This window comes from Zalophus californianus, chromosome 7 (assembly GCF_009762305.2).
Source record: "Zalophus californianus isolate mZalCal1 chromosome 7, mZalCal1.pri.v2, whole genome shotgun sequence".
NCBI classification, from domain to species: Eukaryota; Metazoa; Chordata; class Mammalia; order Carnivora; family Otariidae; genus Zalophus; species Zalophus californianus.
In genome coordinates, this window is record NC_045601.1 from 70,462,687 (window position 1) to 70,481,877 (window position 19,191).

General features: G+C 36.2%; 1 protein-coding gene across 4 annotated transcripts in view; it reads left to right on the plus strand.

Annotated features, from left to right (window-relative positions):
- RNGTT (RNA guanylyltransferase and 5'-phosphatase) overlaps positions 1–19,191 on the plus strand; it is a 319,849-nt gene that overhangs the window by 169,057 nt on the left and 131,601 nt on the right. The gene's annotated exons all lie outside the window — the stretch shown is intronic.

The following is a 19,191-nucleotide window of genomic DNA, read 5'->3' on the forward strand; positions in this document are numbered from 1 at the left end:
TACCATGGTGAGAGCTTCTGTTGCCATGACATTTGCTTGCATATTTTGATAGGTCTTCCATTTGAAGAAGGGCTCTGTTTCCTGGCAGACTGGAAAAGTGTCATTCTATCTTTTCCCCAAATGTGTTATTTTTTCCTGAAAAATATAATAATTTCCAAAGAATTGTAATAGTGAAGTGCCAAGAAAGAAAATACACCTTATTTTAAATTTTTTTCCTTGTTCAACTTTTAGAACATAGAGAAATATTCTTAGCTTGCTTTGTATGAGGAGGAAGAACATCATTTTTCTAGTTTTCTTAATAAATAAAATATTGCATTTCCATTGGATTGTGTTGATAAAATAAACAGCTAAAGATGAATGATTTGTAATCATTCTCAGTTGCATATAGATATATAATGTTATTGTACCACCAAAGACACTGCTAATGATGATATATTGGTAGCAGAGCAAGGGGAAATAAGTATAAATAAGGATTTCACAAAAATGAATGAGTCCATGAATTCCAGTAGGGTAAATAAAGTATAAAATCAGTTTTCATATAATGATAAATATTAAACGCAATGAATTAAGGATAGTTCTTTCTTATTGATAACATGTTTTAGTGTTAAAACATTAATGGTAGATTTTTAAAAAAAATTGTATTTGACAGTGGTATATTTTCAATTTTTGACCAGATAATACAGAAAGTCTAACGTGTAGTAAAAACAAATACAAAGAAGAAAGTCTTGCTCTCACACGTCATCCCTCCCTCAGTTATTGATTATTGCTAGTTTTTAACTTAACTTTTCATGGTTTCTTTATGCATTTATAAGCAATTACAAATATGTTAATACATTCTTATTGCCACCCTACTTTTCAAGAAAGGTAGCGTATTATTTTGCACTTTGCTTTTCAGAATTTGCCCATCCATATTTTTTTAAATTTTTTATTATTATGTTATGTTAATCACCATACATTACATCATTAGTTTTTGATGTAGTGTTTCATGATTCATTGTTTGCATATAACACCCAGTGCTCCATTCAATACGTTGTCCTCTTTAATACCCATCACCAGGCCAACCCATCCCCCCACCCACTCCCCTCTAGAACCCTCAGTTTGTTTCTCAGAGTCCATAGTCTTTCATGGTTCGTCTCCCCCTCCGATTTCCCCCTCTTCATTTTTCCCTTCCTGTTATCTTCTTTTTCTTCTTCTTCTTTTTTTTAACATATAATGTATTATTTGTTTCAGAGGTACAGGTCTGTGATTCACAGTCTTACACAATTCATAGCGGTCATCATAGCACATACCCTCCCCAATGTCTATCACCCGGCCACCCCATCCCTCCCATCCCCCACCACTCCAGCAACCCTCAGTTTGTTTCCTGAGATTAAGAATTCCTCATATCAGCCATCCATATTTTTAAATATGTATTTTGTTAAGTGCTCTAATTTTAGCATCTGGGGACATATTGGGATCAGCACAAAGATAGGACTTATTTTTGACATCTCCCATCCCTTATGCTTGTAGCAATTCAGAGTTTTAGAAGGAAATATTTAAAAGTGCACATTCTGTCAATGTAGAATGAAAAAAATTAATTTTCCTTTTGTTGTTGAAGTTCAGTGATAACTTTAGTGGCTCTTTCTATTGGTAGACCAATTCATTTTGTAAAAGCTGCAAACTGAAATAGTCTATAATGAGTACATATTTATACAAGTGATTTTTTTCTGCTTCAGATTGTTTTCTTCTTTCCTGTATTATTCCCATTCATCCTTTGAATGTCAAATTAGGTGTTGCTTACTTGGGGAAGCCAGGTCTGGCTAGGTGGGTGTGACTCTGCCCTGCTACCATAGCACTCTTGTTGGCTCCAAGTCATCTGACACCATTTTGTGATTTTTAGTTATTTTAAGAATTTGTATTTCCCTAATTAGACTATAAGTACGTGAAAGCAGAGACCATATTTGTCTCATTCACAGTGATATTTTTAGTATAACGTAGTAGGTTCTCAGAGGATGAGTATTAGGTGCTGTGTTTTGTATGTATACATTCTGAATGTCTCAGTTCCTGAGGTTCACTGTACTTTCTCTTGTTTCTGTTTATACTCATTCTTTTTCCCTTTAACTCTCTGTTTAAATTTCACTTCCTTTGGGAAGCTTCTCTTGATCTTTTTGATTTTATGTTATATTCTCTATAACATGCCGTCACAGTTCTGAACTGCACATTTCATAAAGCTCACAATCTGTTGTAATTGCTTATTTGTCTGAAATCCCCCCATTACCTTCATCTCTCTGGCCTCTAGCAGAGAGGTTGACACAGACCTACTAGTTGATCAATAGATATTTGTTGGAGAAAAAAAGAATGAATGCACATACACTAGACCAGTGGTTCTCAACTGCGGCCATTTTATTTGCCATATGACATTCACCAATGTCTGGAGACATTTTTGATTATCACAACTGAGAGGGGGTGAATGTTGGTGCTGATAACAGTGGCCAGAGATGCCGCTAAATCTTCTACAATGCAAAGGGCAGCACTCCCCTCCCTCCCTGTGCCCCAAGCAAACACTTATCTGGACTACAGATGAAGATTTGGAAGTAATTTTTATTGTAGATGTATTTAGAGCTTTAGAAGAGTGGGTCATATGCAGTGAGTAACAGTAAAAAAAAGGCAGAGAATAGATACTTGAAGAATGTGTATTCAGAATTGATTCCGATGTTGAAATTTACCCCAAATGACTGTTTAATAGACAATTTTGTAAAATCTCTGATAAATATTTAATGTAAATGTTTCTCTGATGGTTTTTAATGAGGCAGAATAAGCCTATATAGTATTATATGTTGACTTTTTTTTCCACTCCCTGTTTGCCATGCCCTGTTGTGTGATACTTGTATTTATGTATGTGTTTTATTTCTGTTCCTTGCTTTCTGTCATTCAAGAGGTATGTGTGTGTGTTTCCATGTTGAGTAATGTAACATGAAATTAGAAAATTATTTTTGTTATGAAGTTTTTGAGAACTTCTTTGCTTCCTGAGATAATTAGAACTCTTGGAGTTGTTTTAAAGCCAGATTTATTAAATAACTGATTTACAAAGAAATTGAATTATTCTCTTAAACTGAAATATTGACAGCAGGGCAAAATTACTCCCATTGCCTTCTTTAACTAAATGATCTGCCCTCAACTGAGAGCACTGTCTATCATATCAAGTCTTCATACCAATGCTAGGAGCATAGAAAATTGTTTTAGTGGTATATATAGTATAAATTAGTAAAAAGGAGGTTAATGTAGTTGATGTATATAGTAAGTTACAGGTGTTACTTGTATCTAGAGTTTGATCAGCTGTCAGTAGGTTGCTTTGATTTAGACTTGTAGCTACCAGAGAAGAGGAGAAACTCCATGAGAGTCCACTAGCTCTAAAAGTTAATGGAATTTTTTAAATCATATGATAGTAATGTTAGATATTAAGTGGGAATTAATCTGGAGTTGTGGAATATATTAGCACATTCCTTCATCTGATAAGTTGGGTGCTTACTATATGTCATATATATTGCTGAGTTTTGGAAATAATAAAAATGGGTAAAGGCAGAAGTCTGCCCTCAAAGCACTTGCATTCTATGGAGAAATTTGACATAGTAGCACATGCACAATTACATTACACTGTATAAGGTGAAAGAGTGCAGACTGATAGAGTAGGGGAGGTACTTTGGTGGGCCCAGAGAGTAGGATCAGAGTGCATTGGGAGATTAGGCCTATAATATTAAAGATAGGTCTAGATAGTTGGCTTAGTAGGCATTCACTATTAGTAGAGATGAGCTAAGTGGTTTGGGTTCTGAAGAAGTTAGGTGCTGAGCTTTCTTTTCCTGCTCTCCAGGCCACTTGCCAGTTGCTTTCTCCTCCCACTCATCCCTCCCTGCAAAACTAGAAATTAGAATTTTTAGAATTAGAAATTAGAAATTGAAATTAGAAAACCACTGACTTAAAATTGGTTTCCTTTGGAACAGTTTTATAATCTTATCTCATCTCATGACATCATTTAATCCAACCCTTTGAACCTTTCATCATTTGCTTTTGGACAAATGATACATTTTATTTTGTTAATGGCATGAAGATTTTTGTATTACTGTGATTTGGGAATTTTTTTGGACAAGTTGTAACCATTCTAGTTATCAGTTTGTTTATCTGTAAAAAGGGGAGTTTACTGCATGTTTTCAGGGGTCCTCATTTTTCTAGTATTCTTATACAGGTCTATTAACTGGTCTTGTTACTGAGTATTTTCATTTAATCTTTTTTTGTTTTAAATATTTTATTTATTTATTTGACAGAGAGAGTGAGTGTGTACACACAAGCAGGGAGAGCCACAGAGGGAGAGGGAGAAGTAGGTTCTCCACTGAGCAGGGAGCCCGATGCGGGGCCCCATCCCAGGACCCTGGGGTCATGACCTGAGCCAAAGGCAGATGCTTAACCGACTGAGCCACCTAACCTGTCTTTATCCCAGTTTCCTTATTGGCTAAATTTTAAAATCAGTGTAGTTCTATGGATATAGAAAGTAAAGCTGAAGTTTCAGAAGTCTCTGTATAATTATAGTTTTTTTCAGAAGTTGTTTCATTAGGGCACCTGGGTGGCTCAGTTGGTTAAGCGACTGCCTTCGGCTCGGGTTATGATCCTGGAGTCCTGGGATCGGGTCCCACATCGGGCTCCCTGCTCAGCAGGGAGTCTGCTGCTCCCTCTGACCCTCTTCCCTCTCGTGCTCTCTATCTCTCATTCTCTCTCTCAAAAAAAAAAAAAAAAAAAAAAAGTTTCATTAGAAATGTAAGCCACAGGTTATTTTATACTAAAACAATAGCAAGAAGAAATTAATTAGACTTGTGAATAAGATAGTAGAAATAGTAATCTGAATGTGTTTTTGAGTAATTTTTCCAACCTGAATAAACCAAGAAACTATATCAATTCTCTTACAATTTGACTCTCAAATTACAACTTCAGTTTCCATAAGTAGCAATAAAATTTTTATAAGTAAATGAGAAATGTCAGCAAGCTTTGGGAACTGGGAAGTCTCCATTTTCTTCTCCTGAGTCTTTCCATGATACCTCTCCCTACTGTCTCTACCAAGTTTGTCACTTTTCAGAAGTGGAATACCAAATGATTGCCTTTACATAGTTTTATTGGGAGAATGGTTCTTCCCCCAACCCTTTACATCAACAAGAACAGCATAGAGTAGTGAGCCAACTTAGTCTCAGAAAACTTGAACTAACTTCCCCTCAATTCAGATATGTTCCTGGTCCCATTGCTTAGAATTTTCTTGTAACCTGATTGTTTTTCAAAATTCAATTTATGCATTTTTCTTATTCAGGAAAACTTCCTTTACATCATCCCTCTGATTTTGATGTCTTTGTTGTACTTCCTTAGCAACTCTTCTTTATGTTTTTGTTTGTTTTTTTTTTTAAAGCACCTCTATAATCTCTTGCAGATTAGATTATAAAGATTTTATTTATTTATTTATTTGAGAGAGAGAGAATGAGAGAGAGAGAAAGCACATGAGATGGGGGGAGGGTCAGAGGGAGAAGCAGACTCCCCGTCGAGCAGGGAGCCCGATGCGGGACTTGATCCAGGGACTCCAGGATCATAACCTGAGCTGAAGGCAGTCGCTTAACCGACTGAGCCACCCAGGCGCCCTCTTGCAGATTAGATTAAAAGCCTCACTCAGTCTGGACAAAGGATCTAACCAAGCCACTAAGTCTGGAGTTGTTTACTCTTCTATCCAGTAGCACTATACCTAATTATATCAATTAGGATTTCTTCTGTTTTCCTTAAAACTAAATGCTAGACCAATAAAAATAAAAGTAATATTATGGTAAGGTCAGGGATCTTTCTTAGCTTTAGGGTGTGATCCTTGTGAAGAAGGCATTCTGTCTCAGATTTCAGTGTAGGGCCTAGATGGAATATGATAACATAACTGCTCACATTTTAGTAGTGGGAATCATAGAGGAGCATAGGGCTACAAAGTATGAGATAGCTCTGGTTTAGATACCATGTTTAAGGCAAGCAAAATACTGTTACTGCATTTTTACAAGGGAAATAGATAAAGCCCCACTTTGAACTTGCTTAAAATCATGAAGTTAGCAGAGGCAAAAAGGAGCTAAATATCTTGCCCCCTTTGCTATTATTACTATTAGCTTCCTTTACATTAGAGTTTCTCAACTTTGGTACCATGACATTTTGGGCTGGATAATTCTTTGCTGTGGGCAGCTGCCCTGTAGGTTTTAAGTTTAGCAAATCTCTGGTCTCTACCCACTAGATGGCAGCGTTGCTCCCTCCCCTTCCCTAGTGTGACAACCAAAAATGCAGGCATTGCCAAGTATGGCGGGTGGCTGGGGAGTGGGTAAAATTGCCCCTATTGAGAACCACTGCTTTATCCAGCAAATATATCATTTATGCCTCCATTTCATTTTCTCTCTAGGTTGTAGAGACTTCTCTATGGCACATAGCCATCTTTTATCTCTAGGCCAGATGTGTTCCCATTTGGTAAACACTTTCTCAAACATTTTACTCTGTTGACATTTTTTCTTAAGAGGATAATGGATAACTCAGGTTATATTGGTGATTGCTTTCAGACATAATCGATCCCCAATTTTTTACTTAACAGCTTACCTGTTAAAACCAGATTTATTTCTATAGAACTAAGTATTATATGTATCAGTTAGATATAGCTTTGATAATTATTTTTATCTAGATACATGCTGGTGAATTTGATGAAATTAAAATGCATTCCTTCCTAATTAACCCTGAAAATTGTAGCTTGAAAGGATGTTTTTGTACCCATGTTTATAGATCAGCAGGATTCTATTCTGTATTTTAAAGTTTGATAACTCATAAATATTTAATTTTATAAAACTTTTGCGAGGGAGAGAGAGAACGAGCTGGGGGGAGGGGCAGAGGGAGAAGCAGACTCCCCGCTGAGTAGGGAGCCTGATGGGGGCTTGATCCCAGGACTCTGGGATCATGACCTGAGCTAAAGGCAGATGTTTAACTGACTGAGCCACCCAGGTGCCCATAAATTTCTAATTTTCTAACACAGACTAAGTCCCTGTGTTATATAATATCTTTGCATTTATTATTTTGGGGATCATGAAAAAAGGATTTTTTTGGTAGTGATTGATACGTGTAGTCTTTCATAAATATTGCTAATTTAAATCATTTCACAATCTAAATTATTCTATTTAAAAAATATTTTCAAATGTACCAGAGACTAATACTTTATAATAAATTTTAAAATTTTGCACTTCATTATTTTTATTTATCAAGTATTTATTGACCATTTTACTAGGTGTTTTTAGGCACATAATTAGACATGATTTTTGCTAGAATAGAATTTAAATTCTAATAAGTATTTTAATACATTTTACTCATGGAATCTGTGTCATTGTAGAATTTATATTCAGTAATTGAGAACTAGGGTATTTTAAAATATAATTTTCTAAAATTTATTATGAATTTCATTAATTTTCATAAAGGTGCTTTCAAATTCCCAATAATATCAAGTCTAGTATTTCAAATTAATAAATGGTTTTGTGTGCAATGAGATGAGGAAAGACTTAAGTTTCTGAATTATTGCTGTGAAAAATCAGAATTAGTACATGCTGTTTTCTCATTAGATTCAAGATTGAGTCTTAATTTCCAGAGAGAAGAATGTGAAGGATATTTAATGTTTGTTATACAAATAATATTATAGATTAAAATTCTTTTCAGAATTTGTCATTAACTACCTGTTATGAAATATTTTAAAACCGTACACCATTAAACTTTCCTATATTTAATAACTTAGATTGGTATTGGTTTCTAAGTGGTCCCATACTCATAGTTAAAAATAAATAGGGAAAGAAGTAAATGATGGTTTGTCTCTAAGGATGACATTCCCTTGGCAGAGGTCGTGAATGGGGTCTAGGTAGGGTGCTGACTTTCCTTTCTTCCCTTAACTTTTTTTTACCCCTCAATAGCGTAGTGAACCACTCTCACTAAAAGGTCTATGACATTTCTGTCAGGTATGCTTTATTAGAAGAAAAGACTAAATTTTATCAGATTCTTTTCATTAATGGGTTGACAGCTGGAAAATTATGCAGTTTTAACATTTAAAAAATTTATATTTAATAAGTTTAAAGAAATTTATTTGTGATCATCCTGAAGGATATGTTACCTAAATGAATCTTTCAGGGCAAATAAATGGATGAAATTTCCACTGAAATATTATATATTTGATTTTATAGTCATTCATGTTTAAACATAAGACTTGGGGGAAATAGCATGTATTCTTAAATTTGCTACAGATAAAATATCTTCTCTATCAATGCCAGTGGTTTGTCTTTGTAGTAAAACAAGTTATACTAAATTTGTCATGATGTGGATTTCTGTTTGAAATAAGTAATCCTGTGACTAGGGTTTTTGCAGTTTTTCTCAGATTTATAAAAATGTGTTAGAATGCAATTTGACTTTATATTTAAGAAAAATAGTAGTAGTAGAGAACTCTTAGCAGTTTTTCCTTCCCGATGAGTATCTTTCTCATAATATGGCTCCACTCCCTATAATGCCCTTGCTGAATGAACATACTTGCCTCTCCTTCAGTAGATCCTATATATTTCTACTCCTGTGTCTTACTTATGTTTACTTCATGCTCAGATCTTCATAAGTGAATATTATCCATTTGTCAAGGCTTACAATGATCATTCCTTTATAATCAGTTCTAAATTCACTCAAGTAAAATATTTTCTCTTTTTACTATGTTCCCAGAATACATTTAAAACATTTTTTTCCTATAGTCTCTTTAATTGCATGGACAGTGTTGTGCAACCATTTCTACTATTTCCAAAACTTTCACATCACCGCAAACAGAAATTCTGTAAGCATTAAGCAATAACTTACCTTTCCCCCACGCTCCTGGTACCTCTAATCCACTTTCTATCACAATGAATTTGCCTATTATGGATATTTCATATAAGTGGAGTCATGCAATTTTTGTCCTTTTGTGTCTGGCTTATTTCACTTAGCATAGTGTTTTTGAGATTCATTCATTTTGTAGCATGTATTAGAACTTCATTCAAAGGAATGGCTGAATAATCCATTGTATGTACATAGCATATTTTGTTTATCGTGATGGAACTTAGGTTTCCACCTTTTGACTATTTTGAATAATTCTGCACCAAACATTTACATATATAAGTATCTGTTTGAGTCCCTGTTTTCAATTTTTTTGGCTGCGTACCTCAGTAGGTTGCTGAATCATTGGGTACTTCTGTGTTTAAGTTTTTGAGGAACTATCAAACTGTTATCTGTAGTGGCTGCATCATTTTTTATTCCTTACAGTAATATATGTGAGTTCTAATCTCTCTATATCCTCTCCAACATTTGTTTTTTCCCCTCCCCCCTTTAAAAAAAAATGAAAGCCACCCTAGTAGGTATGAAGTGGTATCCCATTGTGGTTTTGATTTACATTTCTTTCATGGCATCGCTTTATATGCTTATTGGACATTTTATATCTTCTATGTAGAAATGTCTATTCAATTTACATGTGGGGCTCATATTTAGGACCCTGATATTAAGAGCTGAGCTAAGATCAAGAGTTGGATGCTCAACTGACTGAACTCCCCAGGCACCTGACAGTTTTTAAATTGGGTTGTTTGTCTTTTGTTACTGAGTTGTAGGAATTCTTTATATATTGGGTATTAAATCCTTATTAGATACATGATTTGCATTTTCTCCCCCATTCTTTAGGTTGTCTTTTCACTTTCTTGATAATGTCTTATGATGCACAAAAGTTTTTAATTTGATAAAGTTCTGTTTACCTTTTTTTTTCCTTTTATTGCAAGTGCTTTTGGTGTCATACCTAAGAATCCAAGATTATAAAAATATACCCCTCTATTTTCTTCTAAGAGTTGTTTGGTTTTAGTTGTTATATTTAGGACATTGGTCCATTTTTTAAAAAAATATATACTTATTTATTTTAGAGAGAGAGACAAGGGGAGAGAGAGAGAGAGAGAAAGCAGGGGGGAGGAGCAGATGGAAAGGGAGAGAATCCTCAAGCAGGCTCCCCCCGAGCATGGAGTCTGATGGGGGGCTTGATCCCACAACTCTGAGATCATGACCTGGGCCAAAATCAAGAGTCAGACAGATGCTCAACTGACTGAGCCACCTAAGCCCCCCTCATTGGTCCATTTTTAATTAGTTTTTATATAGTGGGAGATAGCAATCCAACTTTATTATTTTGCATGTGGAAATCTAGCTATCCCAGCATCATTTGTTGAAGAGAATATTCTCTCCCCATTGAATGGACTTTGCATCCTTGTAAAAAAAAAAAAATCAATTGGCTATTGACATATAGGTGTATTTCTGTACTCTCAGTTCTTTTCCATTGGTCTGTGTCTACCTTTATGCCAGTATCTCTGTTTTGATTTACAATAGCCTTGTCCTAAGATTTGACATTGGGATGTGTGAATCCTCCAACTTTGTTCTCTTTTCAAGATTGTTTTGGTTTTTCTGGGTCTCTTGCAATTCCATATGAATATGGGGATCAGCTTTTTTATTTCTATGCAAAAGGCTGTTGGAATTTTGATAGGGATTACATTGAATCTGTAGATTGCTTTGGGTAGTATTGACATCCTAGCAATACTAATTAAGTCTTCCTAAATTGGTACTCTGAGACCAATTCCTGTGTGTGTGTGTGTGTGTGTGTGTGTGTTCCCCACATCAACAAGTAATTCTACGATACCAGCTGGGTGTCCTGTAATTCAACTCAATTCTGACACTTGGAGATAGGTCAGATTCCACAGCTTGAAGACTCAGTCCTACAAGATTTCTGCCTCCACCCTCTCCTTTCGGATGCCAGTGGCAAGCCCAGGTTGTTACCTGTACTTCTGACCAACTGGCTGTAAATCAGAGGTTTCCATGACCCTCTCCTCAGGTTTGATTAATTTGCTAGATGGAATCCCTCTGTAGACAAGGAATGGGGAAGGGGCACAGAGTTTTCATGCCCTTTCCAGCCTTGCCACTCTCCCCGAATCTTCATATGGTCACCAACCTGGAAGCTCTCTGAATCCTCGGCTTTTGTTGTTGTTGTTTTTTATGGAGCCTTCATTACATAGGCATGATTGATTAAATCAGTGGCCTTTGGTGATTGATCTAACGTCCAGCCTTCTCTCCTCCCTAGAAGTCAGGGGGGAGGGACTGAAAATTCCTCCCCTCTAATCACATGGTTGGCTGCTCTGGCCACCAGTCCTCAACCTTAATTAAGTGCTTTCCAAAATCCACCTCATTGACAGAAAAAAAGACCTTTATTGCACTCATCACTTAGGGAATTCCAAAGGTTTTAGGAGCTCTGTACCAGAAGCGGGATGAAGACCAAATATATATTTCTTATTGTAAATTGCAATATTGCACTATCTGTGAACACTGGATGTTTTCCAACTTTTAGGTCTTTAACTTTTGCAGTAAGGTTTGTCAGTTCTGAGTATACAGATCATTTACTTCCTTGGTTAAATTTATTCCTAGGAATTTTGTTCTTTTAGGTGTTATTATAAATAGAATTGCTTTCCTTTTTGGATTGTTTTCATTGCTCTTGTATAGAAATACAATTGATTTTTTGTATTGATAATTCCACCAAAAATATTAAATTGTGAGGAATGAATTTAACAAAATTTGTGTTAAGATTTGTATATTGAAATGAAATCTTGCCATTTGCAACGACGTGGATGGAACTAGAGGGTATTAGGCTAAGCGAAATAAGTCAATCAGAGAAAGACATGTATCATAAGATCTCACTGATATGAGGAATTCTTAATCTCAGGAAACAAACAGCGTTGCTGGAGTGGTGGGGGGTGGGAGGGATGGGGTGGCTGGGTGATGGACACTGGGGAGGGTGTGTGCTGTGGTGAGTGCTGTGAGTTGTGTAGGACTGATGAATCACGGACCTGTACCTCTGAAACAAATAATACATTATATGTTAAAAAAAAAAAAAGATAGTAGGAAAGGAAAAATGAAGGAAGGGATATCGGAGGGGGAGATGAACCATGAGAGACTGTGGACTCAAACTGAGGGTTCTAGAGGGGAGAGAGTGGGGGGATGGGCTAGCCTGGTGATGGGTATTAAAGAGGGCAGGTATTGAATGGAGCACTGGGTGTTATACGCAAACAATGAATCATGGAACACTACATCAAAAAAATAAAAAAAAGATTTGTATATTGAAAATCAGAAAACATTGCTGAGCAAATTTTGGAAGACCTAAATAAATAGTTTGCAGTGTTAATGAATTGGAAGATTCAGTGTTAAGATGTCTCGTCTCCCCAAATTGACCTTTTGATTCAGTGCGATCTTAATTAAAAACCCAGTAGATTTATTTTTCATAGAAATTGACAAGCTGATTTTAAAACTTATGTGGAAATATAAATGCAACCTTAGCTAAGAGGGTTTGGGAAAAGAAGAACAAAGTTTAAGGACTTACACAACCAGATTTCAAAACTTACTATAAAGCCACAGTAATTGAGAGAGTGTGCTATCAGGAGGAAGAAAGGCATATTATTCAGTGCAGCAGATTAGTGAGAATAGACATATATCTGTAGCTGTAAACAATTGATTTTTGACAGAGGTGCCAAGGCAACTCAGTGAGGAAAGACAATCTTTTCAGTGGTGCTGTATCGATTTGATATCCATCTGATAGTGCACCGAGTCCTTTACTTCATATTGTAGAAATAAATTAACCTCAAATGGGTCGTATACCCCCCCAAGTAACAGCTAAAATGATGAAATTTTCTAAGAAAACATAGTAGAAAATTATAGCAATCTTAGGATGTGCAAAGATTCCTTAAAGAGGGCCCAAAAAGCAGCACAAATTATAAAATTTTAAAATTGATGATTTAGAAAAGTTCAACATCACTAATTGGGAATGCAGATCAAAACCACAGTGAGATACCATCTTACATCAGTTAGAGCAGCCATTATCAAAAAGTCAGAAGATTACATATATTGGTGAGGTGGTGGAGAAAAGGGAACCCCTGTACACCGTTGATGGAGATGTATATTGGTACAGCTATTATGAAAAACAGAATGGAGATTTTTCAAAAAATTAAAAATAGAACTACCATATGATCACCCCACTTCTGGATATATACCCAACAGAAGTAAAATCAGGATCTTGAAGAGATATCTGCCTTCCCATGTTTACTGCAGCATTATTCATAGTAGCCAATATATGGAAACCACTTAAGTGTCTATCAACAGATGAATAGATAAAATACACACACACACACACACACACAGTGGAATATTACTCAGTCTTAAGGAAAGAAGGAAATCCTGCCATTTGTGACAACATGGATGACGCTAAAGTACTTTATGCTAAATGAAATAAGCTAGACAAATACCACATGATCTCACATATAAATGGAATCTTAAAAAAGAAAAAGAAAGATTGAACACATCATAACAGAGAGTAGGACGGTGGTTACTAGAGACGGGTAGGGGAGAAGAGAAGATATTGATCAAAGGGTAAAAACTTTCCATCAAAAGGTGAATAAATTCTAGATGCCTAATGTGAACATAGTGACTATGGTTAATAGTATGTATTATTATTTGCTAAAAGAGTAGATCTTAAATGCTCTTGCCACATACCCACAAGAATGAAATTATGTGTGATGATGGATATGTTAGCTTGACTGTGGTAATCATTTCACAGTTTATACATATATCAAAACATGTTATACACCTTAGATTTTTTCTCAGTCATACCTCAATAAAGCTGGAAAAATTGATTTTTGGCTTCATTAAAATAAAAAGAATTACTCATCAAAAGAAATTAAGAAAATGAAAAGGTAAAACAAAGACTGGTAGAAAATATTTGCAGTATGTACATCCAACCAAGGTTATTTATTAAGAATATATAAACAACTCTTACAAGTCAATAAAAGGAGATAACCCAGTAAAAACAAGGGTAAAGTTTTGAATAGACACTTCACCGAAGAAGATACACAGATAGCAAATAAACACATTCAAAGATCTTTAAGATCTTCTGTCATAGACCAGAAAGAAACAGAGAAAATCTACAGAAACAGGGACTTTACAGGCAATACAATGGCACTAAATTCATATCTTTTAATAGTTACTCTGAAAGTAAATGGGCTAAATGCTCCAACCAAAAGACATAGGGTATCAGATTGGATAAAAAAAGCAAGAACCATCCATATGCTGTCTACAAGAGACTCATTTTAGACCTAAAGACACCTCCAGACTGAAAGTGAAGGGGTGGAGAACCATTTACCATACTAATGGACCTCAAAAGAGAGCTGGGATAGCAATCCTCATATCAGACAAACTAGATTTTAAACCAAAGACTGTAATAAGAGATGTAGAGGGATACTGTATCATAATTAAAGTGTCTATCCAACAAGAAGATCTAGCAATTGTGAATATCTATGCCCCCAACGTGGGAGCAGCCAATTACATAAACCAATTAATAATCAAAGTAAAGAAACATAATAATACATTAATAGTAGGGGACTTTAATACCCCACTCACAGCAATGGACAGATCATGTAAGCAGAAGATCAGCAAAGAAACAAGGGCTTTGAATGACACCCTGGACCGGATGGCCTTCACACATATATACAGAACATTTCATTCTACAACAGAATACCCATTTTTCTTGAGTGCACATGGAACTTTCTCCAGAATAGAGGGATCTATTAGATATAGATAGTAGATAATAGACATCCTGGGTCACAAATCAGGTCTCAACTGATACCAAAAGACTGAAATTATTCCCTGCATATTTTCAGACCACAATGCTCTGAAACTGGAACTGAATCACAAGAAGAAATTTGCAAGGAACTCAAACACTTGGAGGTTAAAGAGCATCCTACTAAAGAATGAATGGGTCAACCAGGAAATTAAGGAAGAATTAGAAAAAAATTCACGGAAACTAATGTGAATGAAAGCACATTGGTTCAAAACCTCTGGGGTATAGCAAAGGCAGTCCTAAGAGGGAAGTACATTCAATACAAGCCTCTTTCAAAAAATTAGAAAAATCCCAAGTACACAAGCTACCTTACACCTGAAGGACCTGGAGAAAGAACATCAAATAAAACCTAAACCCAGCAGGAGAAGAGAAATAATAAAGATTAGAGCAGAAATCAATGAAATAGAAACCAGAAGAACAGTAGAACAGATCAACGAAACTAGGAGCTGGTTCTTTGAAAGAATAAGATTGATAAATCTCTGGCCAGACTTAACTAAAAGAAAAGAGAAAGGACCCAAATTAATAAAATCATGAATGAAAGGGGAGAGATCACAACCAACACCAAAGAAATACAAACAGTTATAAGAACATATTATGAGCAACTATATGCTAACAAATTCAGCTGTCTGGAAGAAATGGATGCATTCCTGGAAACTTAAAAACTACAAAGACTGAAACAGGAAGAGGTAGAAAATCTGAACAGACCCATAACCAGCTAGGAAATTGAAGCAGTAATCAAAAATCTCCCAACAAACAAGAGTGCAGGGCTGGACAGCTTCCCAGGGGAATTCAACCAAACATTTAAAGAAGAAATAATACCTATTCTTCTGAAGCTGTTTCAAAAAATCGAAATGGAAGGAAAACTTCCAAACTCTTTCTGTGAGGCCAGCATTACCTTGATCCCCAAACCAGACAAAGACCCCACCAAAAAGGAGAATTCCAGGCCAATATCCCTGATGAACATGGGTGCAAAAATTCTCGCCAAAATACTAGCCAGTAGGATCCAACAGTACATTAAAAGGATTATTCACCATGACCAAGTGGGATTTATTCCTGGGCTGCAAGGGTGGTTCAACATCTGTAAATCAATCAGTGTGATACACTACATAAATAAAAGAAAGGACAAGAACCATATGATTCTCTCAATAGATGCAGAAAAAGCATTTGACAAAGTACAGCATCCTTTCTTGATTAAAACTCTTCACAATGTAGGGATAGAGGGTACATACCTCAATATCATAAAAGTCATCTATGAAAAGCCCACAGCGAATATCATCCTTAGTGGGGAAAAACTGAGAGCTTTTCCCCTAAGGTTGGAACACGGCAGGAATGTCCACTATCACCACTGCTGTTCAACATAGTACCAGAAGTCCTCAGCAATCAGACAACAAAAAGAAATAAAAGGCATCCGAATCAGTAGAGAAGAAGTCAAACCCTCACTCTTTCCGATGACACGATACTCTATGTAGAAAACCCAAAAGACTCCACCCCGACACTTCTAGAACTCATACAGGAAATCAGCAAAGTGGCAGGATATAAAATCAATGCACAGAAATCACTTGTATTTCTATACACTAACAATGAGATAGAACGAAGAGAAATTAAGGAATCGATCCCATTTACAATTGCATCCAAAGCCATAAGATACCTAGGAATAAACCTAACCGAAGAGGCAAAGGATCTGTACTCAGAAGACTATAGAACACTCAATGAAAGAAATGGAGGAAGACACAAAGAAATGGAAAAATGTTCGATGCTCATGGATTGGAAGAACAAATATTGTTAAAATGTCTATGCTACCTAGAGCATTCTACACATTCAGTGCAATCCCTATCAAAACACCATCGACATTTTTCACAGAGCTGGAACAAACAATCCTAAAATTTTTATGGAACCAGAAAAGACCCCTAATAGCCAGGGGAATGTTGAAAAAGAAAAGCAAAGCTGGGGGCATCACAATGCCTGACTTCAAGCTCTATTACAAAGCTATGATCATAAAGATAGCATGGTACTGGCACAAAAACGGACACATAGATCAATGGAACAGAATAGAGAACCCAGAAATGGACTCTCAACTCTATGGTCAACTAATCTTCAACAAAGCAGAAAACAATATCCAATGGAAAACAGTCTCTTCAATAAATGGTGCTGGGAAAATTGAACAGCAACCTGCAGAAGAATGAAACTGGACTATTAAATACCCTACACAAAGATAAACTCAAAATGGATGAAAAGACCTAAATGTGAGACAGGAATCCATCAAAATCCTAGAGGAGAACACAGGCAGTAACCTCGTCAACCTCGGCTGCAGCAACTTCTTGCAAGATACAATCTCTAATGGCGAGGGAAACGAGCAAAAATGAACTATTGGGACTTTTATCAGGATAAAAAACTTTTGCAGAGCAAAGGAAGCAGCAAAAGGTAACCTATGGAATGGGAGAAGATATTTGCAAATGACATTACAGATAAAGGGCTGGTATCCAAGATCTATAAAGAATTTATCAAACTCAACACCCAAAGAACAAATAATCCAATCAAGAAATGGGCAGAAGACATGAACAGACAGTTCCCCAAAGAAGAGCTGCAAATGGCCAACAGACACATGATAAAATGCTCTATATCATTTGGCATCAGGGAAATGCAAATCAAAACCACAATGAGATACACCAGTTAGAATGGCTAAAATAAACAAGGCAGGGAACAACAAATGTTGGCAATGATGTGGAGAAAGGGGAACCCTTTTACACTGTTGGTGGGAATGCAAGCTGGTACAGCCACTCTGGAAAACAGTATGGAGGTTCCTCAAGAAATTAAAAATAGAGCTATACCACGACCCAGCAATTGCACTACTGGGTATTTACCCCAAAGATACAGATGTAGTGAAAAGAAGGGCCACATGTACTCCAATGTTAATAGCAGCAATGTCCACAACAGCCAAACTGTGGAAGGAGCCAAGATATCCTTCAACGGATGAATGGATAAAGAAGAGGTGGTTCATATAAACAATGAAATATTACTCAGCCATCAGAAAGGATGAATACCTACCATTTGCGTTGACGTGGATGGAACTGGAGGGTATTAGGCTAAGTGAAATAAGTCAATCAGAGAAAGACAATTACCATATGCTTTCACTCATATGTGGAATATAATGAATAGTGCAGAGGATCATAGGGACAGGGAGGGAAAACTGAATGGGAAGAAATCAGAGAGGGAGACAAATCATGAGAGACTCTTAACTCTAGGAAACAAACAGGGTTGGGGAAAGGGAGGTGGGTGGGGGGATGGGGTAACTGGGTGATGGGCATTATGGAGGGCATGAGATTTGATGTGCAGTGGGTGTTATATGCAACTAATGAATCATTGAACATTGTATCGGAAACTAATGATGTGTTATATGTTGGCTAATTGAATTTAAATTAAAAAATGAAAAAAATTTAAAAAAAGATCTTCTGTCCTTAGAGAAATGCAAATTAAAATTGTGAGATACACTTCCAAATTAAAATGACCAACAATGCCTAGTCCTGGAGTGGATATGGAGCAAATTGACCTCTCATATATTACTGGTGGGAATGGAAAATGTTACAGCCACTTTTTAAAACAATTTGACAGTTTCTTATAATGTTAAATATATATTTACCATGTGACCCAGCCATTTCTAATCCTAGATATTTACCCAAGTTAGGAAAACATGTCTACACAAATGTTCAGAGCAACTTCATTCATGATAGCCTAAATCTGGGAACAACCCAAATATGCATCAGTCTGAAAATGCATAAACAATTTGAGGTATATACATAAAATGGAATCCCATTCAGTAATAAAAAGGAACAGACTGCTGATATATGCACCAGCACTGATAAAGTGCAAAACCTTAGGTTAAGAATTTCTTATGAATTCTGGAAAAGAAAGAACTATAGTGATAAGATGAAGGTCTCTGTTGCCAGAGAGTTCGATGGAATTGAGTGCAGATGTCAGGAGGAAACTTTTTGGGGTGATTGAGTGCTATATATCATGAGTTTGGTAGTGGTTATGTGATTTTATCCATGTGTTCAAATTCACTCCTTAGGGGTGCCTGGGTGGCTCAGTCAGGTAAGCGTCTACCTTTGGCTCAGGTCATGATCCCGGAATTCCAGGATGGATGGAGCCCCATTTTGGGCTCCCTGCTCAGCTGGGGGTCTGTTTCTCCCTCTTCTTCTACCCCCCCCGCTACTACTTTCTCTCTCTCAAATAAATAAATAAAATCTTTTAAAAAATTTACTCATTGATTTTATTCATTGTGAATTATCTCACAATAAAGCTGAACAAGAAAAAACAATTTTTAAAAAATGATCAAACTTCCTGTAAGTCATAGAAAGATTGGAGAGAATAACAGGTTTCATTCTTTTTCTGGACTTTCACAAAGAAAGGTCTGCATGCTTTGGCAGAAAAAGGAGCAAGGCCAT